A 13801-nucleotide genomic window follows, 5' to 3' on the forward strand; every position below is an offset into this window, starting at 1 on the left:
GCCTGAGGCTTTGCACTCTTTCAAGCTCTTCGTGTTCTAACAAATATCCTGTCACTTCTTTCTGGGAAGCTGCTAAGTCTGTCCCCAAACCTGGGGCTCGAAGTCGAGGTTCCTGGTGAGTCTGTAGTTAAATGGTACATTTTTCTAGAACTGCTTCCTTTCTAATGGGAACCATTTGTTCCAGTTACCTGACTCCAACAGTTAAGTTTTCCTCATACATCCTGCATGACTCATTGGTATGTCTCTGCTGCTGTTTTTTTCCTTAAGAAGGAAGAATGGAGTCGTTTTTTTAACCCCACTGAGAAAGACTAGGTCCTTGGGAGCAACAGTTGGAAGAAGAAAGAACTGAGATAATAGAGAAGGCAGGAGGACGCAGCCCCCTGACCCCCGAGGGCGACAAGTGTACCATAGACCCACGTGTTTACATTTCAGAGGACGTCCAGGCTCTCCTCAAGTCCTTGCTCCTGTGCTCTCAGGCAGTGTGGAAAACATGGTTGTCCACGTCCTCTTGAGTTGTGGGGGACTTGGTTCTTTTTCCTCTGGTGATGCTCGTTTGTCATGTTCAGTTCCCGTGCTCTTCCTACGCTCAGCCGCACTTCCTTTGTCCTCTAAGAGGTGGGGTTGTGACTCAGACGTGTACCTCCAGGCTTCCCCCTTTTAAGGTCTCAACCTCTGCAACACCCTTGGATATCATGGGCGGGTCCCAACTGTGAGCAGTGTTTTCAGTGATGTACCACAAACTGGAGCATTGACCCCAGGCTCCAAACTTGGAATTTAAAGAGGCAATTGCATATGGACCCTGGTGGATATAACTGCCATCCTGGTGCTTCAACAAGGATGCCTGAGGCCCTTGGTATCTCCTTCCCTGAGGTTGGTCCTCCTCTAGAGGGACCTGGAAGGGAAGCTGTGAGAACAGCATGGGACAGGCTTAAGTTGGTTTCTGCCCAGATTGGAGACATGGTTCCAACCTGGCCGTGCATCTGAGTGTAGGCTGCAGGCATCTGGTCAAGTGATGCCTAAGGAGGAAGCATGGCAGAAACACCTGGATGCTTTTCCAATCACAGAGATCACCCTGGAAATTTGTAAATTGGGGTTAGAGGAAGGTTGAAAGCCGTCGAGTCAGATAGGAGCATAGCCAGTGATGGAGCTAGCTCAGTTTGGCAGAAAGGGCCTCCCATTCCTCCTCTGGAAGCCCAACTCCTCTGCCTGGATCTATCCCTGCCCCTGAGGTGTGGCCACCAGTCTGATGGTGAGCCCACCCCTGCGTCCGGGTCTGGGGCCTCTTCCCTTTATCCTCCACGCCTGCTCTCTTCCACTAGTGGAAAGAAGGGTTTGCAAGTCCAGAATCTTGGGCTGGGAGGTTAGGAGGTTAGGCTGGTGTCAGGAGCTCCAAGAGCCCACAGGGTCGAAGGAGAAAGATCAGACCACTGAAGGAGAGGAGATGATAAGCTCTAGGAGTTACATAATTACAGTTCCGGGAACAAATGGAGAGGTACGTGCTAGCTACATCTGCTTTCCAGATCGGATCAGCAGGACATCACCTGTAGTGAGCTGGCACCAGCATGACTTCCTGAAGGATGGTGAGTTAATCAAGCACCTGCTGACCTGATTACATCTTGGAGCTGCAAAGATAACATTTAATAGTTACAGCTAACTAACATTTCTATAGCACTTACTGTGTGTGCAAGACACTCTTCTAAGCACTTTACAATAGTAACTTATTTAGTTCATAATAATCCTTTGAGGTAGGTACCTGTATCTCTGTTTTACAGATGAGGAAACTGAGGCACAGAGAAGTTAAGTGATTTGCCTAAAGTCACAGCTCATAAGTAGCAGAGCCAGAGTTTGCACCTAGGTAATCCTGGCCCTGGGGTTCGTGCTCTGAATCTCTAGAAGCAGTAAGGCTGACCCTGTTCGTTGAAACCGAATTGCTTCTGGTTTTCTCTGTTTATCAGAATGAAGATGCATTTGCCAAATCGATAGCTTATTCCTGAGTGTCAGGAGCTGTGGTTGTCCATTCCAGCAAGGACACTACATGGGGAAAAGCCCCTGGAATTGGACTCACTGCTTGATCCAGGCTTCAATAGACGCAGCTATTCTGTAAGTCCCGTTAACCCCTGCAGCAGTCAGCCTGGGGAGCTGGGTGGAGCCGTGACGGAGTCGGGACCCAGCAGGCTTTAAGTCTTTGTGGCCTAATTTCTATTCTTCCAGAGATGCAGCTTTGCCTCTGATTAACTTTATTTATTGGGAGGACTACTCCAGTGACATCTGACTGATCCTACCATCATTTACTCTGTAAACTACATAATAAACACTATTTCAGGCTCTGGGAATGTGACAATGTATAAGATGGACATGGTTCCTGCTTTCGAATAACTTCTATGCTAGTTGGCAGAGACAGCGAACTAGTAAACAGAAGTAGGAGAATGTCAGGTAGTGTAAGGATTGTGAAATAAGCAAACAGCTCACATGGGCCTTGGCCAGGGGAGCCTGGGGGCCTTCTGCGGCTTGCTGAGGCCAAACAGTCCATTAAACACTCAGAGTGTTGAAATATCCTCAGAAAGGGCCGAGTTTCCACTGGGCCTGCCAAGATGCAAGCTGAAGTTAGAATTTCATTTATCACCGGGTCCCCTACACCGCCACACAGACTGACAAAGGCCAGGGTGGTCTGAGTTCCTGGGGATTAGTGTCAACCCAGGCAAATGGCTGCAGTTTCTTTTGGTAATGGCTAGGAGAGAGGCTTGTGGGATGGATATGGTATCAGAGCAGGATTCTTCCCCAGTGGGACCCAATCATCCTATCATTTAAGGGGGTCTGGATTTGTGAACTGACTCAGGTCGAGGAATTGGATAAAAACTTAAGACTCCTGGGGCCAGCCTGGTGGCGCAGCAGTTAAGTTTGCACATTCTACTTCAGTGGCCTGGGGTTCACCAGTTCAGATCCTGGGTGTGGACCTACAGACTGCTTGTCAAGCCATGCTGTGGCAGGTGTCCCACACATAAAGTAGAGGAAGATGGGCACGGATGTTAGCTCAGGGCCAATCTTCCTCAGCAAAAAGAGGAGGATTGGCAGCAGATGTTAGCTCAGGGCTAATCTTCCTCAAAAAAAAAATGTTAAGGCTCCTTAATGCAAGTCAGTTTCCAATTCTCCACTGCTGGAGGATTTTTGGTTATTCAAAGTAATTAAGACTTGGATAACTTTCCTGTTGATTTGATTACTGGAGAGCCCAAGCCATAGCCAGCATCTTCTGCATGTCGTACCATCCCTGGAGATCTGGTGACATGACTGCCCAATTCCCCTCGTTTAGTTGATTGCCATTAGCTGGGATGGCCGCTTTGGGCTTCTCCCATTGCCGCCAAGACCAAGGTCCTCATTTGAACAGCAGCCCTGTCCAGCAACGTTCCTATCTAACTCAAACATAGCCATTAAAGGTCTTGTTGCTTACTTCACTGACCTGTCACTCATGGTAAGGTGGAAAGATCTGGGCTCTGTTGGGGGATGTGCAAAGTGGCGGATGGGTAGAACACATAGAAAAGAGCCACACCACTTTTCCTGCCTCCTGAAGTCTGGATTCCTCCCCTTTTATCAGCGTCTTTTAATTTCGTTTCTTTATGACCACATTTGGAGCTGGGTTGTGTTAGCTGGACCAGCAAGCTCTTAGAACCATACAGGCTGATTTTCAAACTGGATTCATTTGTAAATGTATCTGTCTCAATAAAATTGAGCCATATCCCAAATGACATTTCATCTGTCTTGGCTGAATACTCAGCATATTCATCCCCTGAAAAAAATTTTCCCCAGGTTACGGAATTTCTAATGCTCCTGGATGTCCCTCACTGTGTCTGCCCCTGCATTTCATCCTAAGGGCTGTGTGGAATTCTGACCTTGGTTCCTAGGGAGCAACAATAAAAGGGGAGGCAGGAGGGGAATGACCAGCCCTTTCCCAAAAGGGAGCCATCATTTAATCAGACAAGAAGCACAATGGGGATAATTTCAGAGGATTCCAGGGATCCAGTGGAGTCCAAGTCTTGAGTCCTCCCAGACATCCCAATTCCAATGGTCAGATCCCACTCGTTACCAAGCTATTCCTTAACTTTCATGTGAGAGCTTTGGTAAGGTTGCTCATTCAGCAGGCAACATAAGCCAGCAACCTATGGAATCTGTGAATTGATTTCTCACCAAACTTGACTTTTTTTTTTAAGATTTTATTTTTTCCTTTTTCTCCCCAAAGCCCCCCTGGTACATAGTTGTGTATTCTTCGTTGTGGGTTCCTCTAGTTGTGGCATGTGGGACGCTGCCTCAGCGTGGTCTGACGAGCAGTGCCATGTCCGCGCCCAGGATTCGAACCAACGAAACACTGGGCCGCCTGCAGCAGAGCGCGCGAACTTAACCACTCGGCCACGGGGCCAGCCCCTCACCAAACTTGACTTTTGAGAGTTCTTTATATAGTCTAGATACTAGTCCTTTATCATAAATATTTTTGGAATGTATTTTCCAAGAATGTGCCTTGTCTTTTCATGCTCTTAACATGGTCTTTTGAAGAACAAAGTTCTTCATTTTGAAGAAGACCAATTTATTACGATTTTGCTTTTATGGATTGTGCCTTTGGTGTCATATCTAAGAAATCTTTGCCTAGCCCAATGTCAATGATTTTTCTCCTACGTTTTCTTCTAGAAGTTTTATAACTTTAGATCTATGATCCGTTCTGAGTTAATTTTTATATATGGTGATAAAAATATCTTTTCCTCATTAAATTACCTTGGCATCTTTGTTGAAAGTCAGTTAACCATATATATATTTGTATGAGTCTATTTTTAAACTCTATCTGTCCCACTGCTGTATTTATCTACTTTTACGGCAGTGATACACTGTCTTGATTATTTAACTTTATAAAAGTCAGGTAGTGTAAGTCATGAGTTTTATTGTGCTTTTTGAAAGTTGTTTTGATCCTTTGCATTTTCACGTAAAATTTAGAATTAACTTGTCAATTTCAACCAAAAAGTTCCTGAGATTTCACTTGGGACTACATTGAATCTATAGGTCAGTTGGAGAGAACTGGCATTTTAACCATCTGTGGACTTCCAATTCATGGACATGGTACATAGCTCCATATATTTATGTCTTTTTGTTTTTACTATTTCTAAGTAGGGTTTTGCAATTTTCAGTATACAGGTCTTGCACATTTTTTGTCAAACTTATCCCTAAATGTTTTTTTTTTGATGCTGTTGTAAATAGATATAAAAATTTTATAATTTCTGAAATTTCATTGCTGGTATGTAGAAATACAATCAATTTTTTTGTTCATTGACCTAGTATCTTGTGACCTTGCATAAATTCACTAATTTTTTTCTGGCAGCTTTTGTGTAGATACTGGAGGACTATCTAAACACAGTATTATGTCATGTATGAATAAAGATGGTTTCATTTCTTCCTTCCAATCTGTATGTCTTTATTCTTTTACTTGTCGCATTATGCTGGTCATATGCACTGGAACGTCTAGTATAATGTTGAACACTAGTGAGAAAGATATCCTTGCCTTCTTTTCTGATCATAGGGGGAAAGACCTCAGTACCTCACTTTTAAGTCTAATAGTAGTTGTAGATTTTCTGCAAATGTTCTGGTTGGAAGTTCCCTTCTACTCCTTGTTTCAGCAAGAGATGTTGGATTTTTGTCACGCATTTTTTCTGCATGTATTGAGAGGATCACGATTTTTCTTTTCTAGCCTGTTAGCATAGTGAATTACATTTATCAATTTTTGAGTATTGAACCAGGCTTGAATATTGAACCATTCCTAGAACAAACCCCACTTGGTTGTGGTATGCTATCCTTTTTTTATATCGTTATTTGATTTGCTAAAATTTTATTTGTGCATCTTTGTTCATGGGGGTTGTTGATCTATTTCCCTCCTTGCAATGTCTTTATCTGTTGTTGGTATCAGGGAAATGCTAGCCTCACAGATTAAGTTGAGAAATACGCCCTCCTCTTCAATTTTCTGGAAGAATTTGTGTAGAATTGGTATTATTTTTGCCTTAAATGTTTGATATTATTTCTGTCTTAAAAGTGAAGCCCTCTGGGCTTGGAATTTTCTTTGTGGGAAAGTTTTTAACTACAAATTCAATTTCTTTAAAGGATATAAACTATTCAGATTATCTAATTCTTCTTGAGTGAGCTTTGGTTGCTTGTATCTTTCAAGTAAGTTGCACATTTCATCAAAGTTGTTCGATTTACTGGAATGAAGTCCCAATATTATTGTTTGGATATCTGTTTAATCTATAGTGCTGTCACTGCTCTCATTCCTGATATTAATAATTTGTGTCTTCGCTCTTTTTTCCCCTGATCACTCTGGCTAGAAGTTTATTAACTTTATTGATCTTGTCAAGAAACAATTTTTGGTCCTCTTGATTTTCTTTATTGTTTTTCTCGTTTCTTACTGAGTTTTGTTCTTTATTATTTCTTTCTCCTACCTAATTTGAATCTACTTTGCCCTTTTTCTACTTTCTTAAAGTGGACACTGAAGGCATTGATTTGAGACCTTTCTTCCTTTCCAATGCAGACATTTAATGTTGTAAATCTCCCCCTGAAAACTGCTTTAGGGACGTTCCACAAATTCTGATATGTTGTGTTTTCATTTTCATTCAGTTCAAAATAACTTCTGACTTCCTTTTGGATTTCTTCTTTGACCCACAGGTTTTTCAGAAGTGTATCATTTAGTCTTGGGGCCAGCCAGACATAGTGACTCTAAGTTTCTCTCTAGTGGTGGAAATGTGAGGTTCTGAAACTGTGTATGATCCTCTTCCCACCCTGTGGAAAAACTGGTACTTCAGTTGGAGAGAATGAGAAGGACATGCAGAGAGAAGAGGTGGGAGACCGGGAGCGAGTCCCAGGAGAGTCCCCGGTTCTAGGGTTTACTGAGGCCCAGCTCCATGCGAACGTGTGCTTCAGGGAGCAGGTCTCCCTATACTGTGAGGGAAGCATTACCAGCATCTCCACGCTCCTCCCTTAGAGCAGCAGCCAGGGCTTCAAGCCAGATGTAATTTTAAATTCGATCTTTCCAGAGCAAATCTTTTTTCTTTTTTGATGAGGAAGATTAGCCCTGAGCTAACATTTGTGCCAGTCTTCCTCTGTTCTGCATGCAGGATGCCTCCACAGCACGGCCAATGAATGGAGTAGGTGTGTGTTCAGGATCCGAACCTGCGAACCCGGGCCGCTGATATGGAGCCTGTGGCACTGTAACCACTCGGTCACAGGGCTGGTCCCCAGAGTGAATCTTAATTTAATGTTTCTGCTTTTAGGAAAATTGCTCTATTCTTCAAACTTTGTTTTCTTATTTTCAGTCAAGTATGGAAAGTTTCAGAGGGAAATAGAGCTGTAGCACCCTCTTTTGGAAGCCACCATCAATGTAAATTGGACAAATTTTGAGGCATTTCCATATTTATTGCTCAGTTCCTGCAAGCTTTATCAGTCCTTCAACCATTTCCCCCTCAAATTTCTACCTGAATGGACAAGAAAAGAAGAGGGCCTCTAATGAGAGTCCTACTCTGCACAGGTTAAGAAGCTGTGTGTAGGTCCTGCATTCATGTACAAACAGGTTGCTCACACTCACTTGCAAATCCAGGTCTCCGTGTTGTGCAGAAGAGGCTCTCCTTAGATTGACACCAGCCTGTGGCAAAGTAACCCTGCAAAAGGAGCACACCGAAGTGGTCGGAGAAAGGCTGGGGCTGAACAGCACTCATTCTTACTCGCCATCTTTAAACCTGGGCAAGAGAGAATTACAAATAATCCTCAAGAATAATCCATTTTTGTTTTTCTATACCTAAAGCCCATCATGTCCTCTTTACCTACGGATGTATGGTATTGTGCCATAGACTAATTTTTTATCTCCATGGCCCTTGTGATCCCCAGATGCCCCCAAAGTCATCCTCAGTTAGCAAAACTTGGTGTGACATCATGATGGCACCACAATGGAAGCAGGGGCTGTTGTCCCTGAAGATCTCTGCATCCACACATTTCCTGCGAAGGAAGACATCAGGACCAGACACAGACGTACATGGTGTGGTTAAGGACCGAGACAGAAGCTCTGTGACTTCACAGGATGGAGAATGGAAATCAAGGGGAATTATATTCCTCAGATCAGGGCACTTCTGTTGGGCGTCTTGCTTGGAGAACGCAAGAATTTGGGAGGGTTGAAGGACTGGACCTGAGAAATAATTGTGTGTATGTAGTGGACATGGTCTGAGCAGCCATGCTAGGGAGACCCAGATGGAGCCCTGTGGAGCTGAGTGTCTCCGGGCATGTTGGGGTGGCCCAAGTTGGGAGCTGTGTGCACAGACCCTCAGCCCCTTCTGTCTATCCTTTGGGTCTGAAGGGAAGGATTCCTGAGGTCCTGGCTGGCCTGGCCTTTGGGTAGCCTTGCACCTGACCTAATGCTATCCCTCTAATTCCTCTTGCCACAGGGAAGCACACTGAACCAGGAGGCAAGAACCTGGGTAGAGGTGGCCATTAAGCAACTGAATGACTAGTGAAGTCACCTCATCGTCTATCTTCCCTTTCCTCATCTGTAGGTTGATACTGGACCAGGTCCTCTCTCAGCTCCTTCCCAGCCCTGAGTCTTTAGTTACCACAATGCACAGTTGTTAAGAGGCCAGACTCTGGAGCCAGCCTGCCTGGGCTCAAAGCCTCCTCTACCACTGTCTAACTGTTTGAGTTTGGGCAAGCTATTTAAGCTCCTCTGTGCCTCACTTTCCTCATCTTTGGACTGGGGATAATCATAGGACCTCATTCATAGGGTTGCTGAGAGTAGTAGATGAGCTAGTTAGAAGACATTGGTTATCGCTATTACCAGGACTCTGTGAACTGCCAGGAGAGGATTCAAGTCACTCATGCTCTGAGAACTAAAACTCCTTCCGGTTCTTGAAACAAGTTTGTCTGGACCTTGTTGATATAGGGCATCATAGGGTGACATGGGGTAGATCCTTAGAGGGCTAGTAAGATCATTTGTAGGAAGCTGAATAAATACCTTTGTTGACACATAATTGATTCCAAATGTTTAAAAATCTTCTATTCCACTATCTTAGGAAAAATGGACCAAAGTTTATCTACTCTGTTTTTAGAGATCCTATAACTTCATCTGTTTGCTGATCAGCCCGTTTAGGGGCTGTATTTATTCTTGTACATGGCTGAACCCAGGCATCTCCTACCCAGGGCATGTTTTGAACTTAGATTTTGACAAGTCAACTGACAATTCTGTAAAAACTAGTGTAGTGCTCACAAAATAATTTTGATGTTAACATAAATCCTAGTTTCTTTCAGGTAGGTTCTACCCTGAGTGGGTGGTTTGGCAGGTCCCCTGGGTGACAAGTCACAGCCAGAGGCACTATTCACATCATAGTCAACATAAACTATTTGAGTGTAACGTGAATGGTGCTCTGGGTGTGGTGCCCTGCGGTGGTGTGATGGCTGGTCTGGAGCTGGTCTAGGAGTTTTTAATGGCCCCTCTGTAACTCTAAGATTCTATCATTTCAAGATGAGGGAACAAGAACTGACTGCCTAAAGACGCTGCACTAATAAGAACCCCTTTTCTTGCATGTCATGGACACTCGACTCAAACCAGTTTGAGACCAAAAGGGAATTTAACAGCTCACACGACTGAAAAGTTGAGATGTGGTGTTAACTCCACGCATGGCTGAATCTAGCGTCTCAAGTGATGGTACGAGGGTACAATTTTTCTCTTTATCTTGGCTCTACTCTCTTTTTTGTTGGCTGCACATTCAAGCAGGCTCTCCCTCTATGGCAGCAAAGGAATTCCAGACATATATGCTAACCAGTGTAGCCTCGCTCCCAATATTCCAGCCAAGTCCCAGAATTCCCTCTCACTGGCTTTATTTGAATTGATTGACACACACATGCCTGGAGCATCGCTATGGCTGGGACCATGTCACACACTCATTCTTCAGTCCTAGGTCACAAGTCTGTCTTTGGAGCCAGGGGGTACAGTGAGCTCCAGCCAAACTACGTGGACTGAGAAAGAAAGTCCATTCCCCAGAAGGAAGACACAGGCGCTCTTTCCAGAAGATGGGAAACAGGGCAGACAGAGCGGCAAAGCTCCACTATTGTAGCCACTGGAAACATTATTCTCTTATTCCGTCTAGTTATGACCTAGGCTAACATTTCTGCTTAGTCTCCCATCCTGTCTTTTCCTTTTTCCCTTGTTCTCTTTCCCTTGCTCAATTATCTAGGACCCTCCATTTAGTCCATCCTGTGGATGAAGAACCCCAATTAGTGTCAAAATATTGAAAAAAGTCAAATTATAAGAACACTTCCCTTTCAAGAAGGTCCTCTGAGCTATGTCTTTGGGAGAGGTGCTTTCTTTTTCCTTGCCTGCGGTGGTGACTACAAGTGGAGCAGTGGAAGCCATCAATGGCCTTTTTTGTAGAAGTTCCAAGTTCAAATCCAGGGCTAGCTGTCAATTATGCGGCCTTACAGCGAGTAAACTGATGTCTTTGGGCCTCAGTTTGTTCATCAGTGTAATGGGAACTGTGCAGCGTGTGCCGTGTTGGGCTTGTACCAGCTCCTGAGGGCCTCTTGTTAAGTGTTCAGGAATTTCACTAGTCGTTGGTAATTGAAATCAGCCATTGTGGAATTATTTACAGCAAAGAAATCAGCAAATGCGACAAATCATGGCTTCTTTTTTTTTTTCTCCTGGAGAGCCAGTTTGCCAGCGCGACGCTGGAATTAGGATACTGTCACTTGTTATTTCAGAGGATTATTTAGGAAAACATATCTGACAGCTGGAGACTTAGTGTGGACAAAGCGGTTGCCAGCACGCACTTTGGAATCAGCCAAACGCGGCCTCAAACTCTGCTTCTTCCTAGTGTGTGACCCTCGGCCAGCTCCTTCATTGGTGTGAGCCAGGCTGTCCGCCTGTGAAGCGACGACAACACCCATCTTGCAGTGTTGATGTGAGAATTAAATTCCTTACAAATGTGCACGAGTAACACTGAATAAACAACTATCCCACTGTGCAAAGGAGAAAGCACTTTTCCTGTAGAAGGGATGGTTAGGATAATAACCAGCAGAGCTTTCCATAACCTTCGCTGGTTTACGTATCAAGTTTCATAGAATGTCAGAGAGGATCACCCACTTGTGTGTCAGCTGGTGCCACTCACGGGGTACGTTCTGGTTCGGTTGGTGCCTCTAGCAAGGCTGGGGAGCCCGCTGCCGTGCGGGTCTCTTGTTCTGTACGGCACTCAAACAGGCCTCAGAGATGGAGAGTCTGCATGGCTGGGAAGGGGCCTTCGATCCTCCTTTATCTTCTGCTTCCAGGTACATAGAATCACCTGGCTTGTTGTGGGGAGAGAAAGGACCCTTTTTTCCAGCGTCTCTTAGCTCATTTCTGAGAGGAAGAATTAGTATTCGGGTCAGATTCCAGGACACATATCTATCAGAGGGTGAGTAGAAGTGTTCCAAAAATTCCTGTGGATCTGTTGCTTTTTTTAGCTGCTAACTGCCCTATCACCTCCCTACCAGGCTCACCACCAGCTAACAGCTACTGCTGTGTGTCAGGACGGCTGTAGGGGCTGCCCATAAATTAACTCATTTATTCTTTAAAACTTCCTGTGAGGTAAACCATCTCGTGATCTCCTTTTTGGACAGTTTAAATTCTTAGTTTGGATCATTTTTGACCTACCAAAATGACAGTTTCATGTGTTTCAACCTAATAACCTGACCGAGGTTGCCTGCCAGAATCTGTTCTCTATGAAGACAGCACTTGAACCAAATGACTATAGAATTCTAACAGGTGTCACGAAAGATGAAGAGGACAGGAAAAGATGAAGAGCAATGAATCCCATGATTTATACTGTCTCAAATAGAGATAAAATTCAGCTGGAAATTTAAAAGATATATTAAATAAGGATTATTGAGACGGAAGTGATCTAAACATAGAGAAAAGCCTAATAGTAAATTGAATGTAAATATTTTAAATTATTTCAGCAAAGTCCAGCCGCGATAGGTGAACACTGCGACAAGGGAGAAAAGTGCAAGTCTGGCCATGGGGAACGTCCCCCTGCTTCTTGCTCTCTTTATTTTCCCTGATTGGTGTGGTCATCTTTGAGTTGAGTCGTTTTAATGTGTAGCTCTCTGCTTTCCATCTGCTTTCAGTGAACGGTCAATGCAACCTCTGTCCAGCTTCCAGGTGGGGGAAGGGCCATGAGGCTGTTTCCAGGCTGGAGGGACAATTTCAACAAACACTTCACTCACCAGACTGTTGCAGAAAACCCTGTCTTTTTTTGTAATTGTTTTTAAATTATATACGACCAACCTATAGTTATTTTGCTACTTTCTTTCTTTTTTTTTTTTTCTATCCCCAAGGCCCCAGGACATAGTTGTATATTCTAGTTATGGGTCCTTCTGGCTCTGCTATGTGGGACGCCACCTCAGCATGGCTTGATGAGCGGTGCTAGGTCCACACCTGGGATCCAAACCTGCAAACCCCAGGCTGCCGAAGTGGGGCACACGAAATTAACCACTTGGCCTCAGGGCTGGCCCCTACTTTCTTTGTTTTGAAGTTCGCTTATTTATTTTGTAAATTTATTGAGATATAATTGACATATAACAGTGTGTAAGTTTGCGGCGTACATCATGTTGATTTGATGCATTTATGTATTGTGATATAATTAACACCGTAGCTAACACCTGTGTCACTGCTATCGTGTCACATAGTTAGTATTTCTTCTTTCGTGGTGGGGACAGTTGAGATCTAGTCTCTTAGCAACTTTGAAGCTTATAATAGTCTTGTTGACTATGATCATTATGCTATGCATTCTATCTCCAGGACTTATTTATCTACTAGTCACAAGTTTGTATTCTTATACTTGCTTCCTTGTCTTTTCTTAACTTAAGTGTTTGGAGCTCTTTGCAGATCTCTAACTGTAGATCTGCTCTGTTTTTTTCGAATGCTGCTTGTAACTTGATAACACAAATGTGTTACAACTTAACTAAGGCTGTTTAGATGGTTTCTAAGTTTTTGCTATTAAAAGCAATGATGCCCTAAAAAAAAAAAAGGATGTCCTGAGCATAATTCATTATCTGACATCCTGTAGGAGAGAAACTTCTTGTTATACTGATTGATGTTCTGACGTGAAGGAATTTGCTATTGAAACATGTTTTTTAGTGATGAAAAAGAGTAGTTAGTGGTGCAAGGTGAAGCTTCTTAGAGATGAAGCCTGCTTTTCCTTACGTGATGACTATTGGAATGTGTTCTTAGCCTTATAAGCTTCCCTAATTTTTGCCATTAGTGACGCACTCAAGCTGGATGTCAATGAGCTTTGAGAATGGCATACCTCCGCTTGGGTGTGACTTCCCCATTCTCCCATGCACTCCTCCATCAGACCGCTGGGTCCTATGACAGATGTTCTCCACACCAGCCTCTCAAAGGCGACCCATATCTTCATTGTCCTTTCAGGAGCTGAGGACAATGGGCACAACACCTCAAAGAGAAGCCTCTACCCCAGCCTCGTGAGAGACCTCAGACCCTCAGCTGCAGCTGAAACAGGGCAAGCCACCTCCTGAGGAAGGAAGCCTTTGTAACACCAGTTAAGTATGACCGAGATTCTTCTCTTCTAAAGATAAAGGAATCTCAGAGAAAGGCTTAGTTTAGGCAAAGGGAAGAGGCTCATAGTATGAGAAAAAGTAACAGAGCTTCGCGACAGCACTGAGGGTACCAAGAAACAACTCAGGAGAGATTCAGCCATAGACTTGGCAGGTTCCAGTTGTAGTCCCAGTCAGCATAGACAGCAGCGAC

This window comes from Equus przewalskii, chromosome 10 (assembly GCF_037783145.1).
Source record: "Equus przewalskii isolate Varuska chromosome 10, EquPr2, whole genome shotgun sequence".
NCBI classification, from domain to species: domain Eukaryota; kingdom Metazoa; phylum Chordata; class Mammalia; order Perissodactyla; family Equidae; genus Equus; species Equus przewalskii.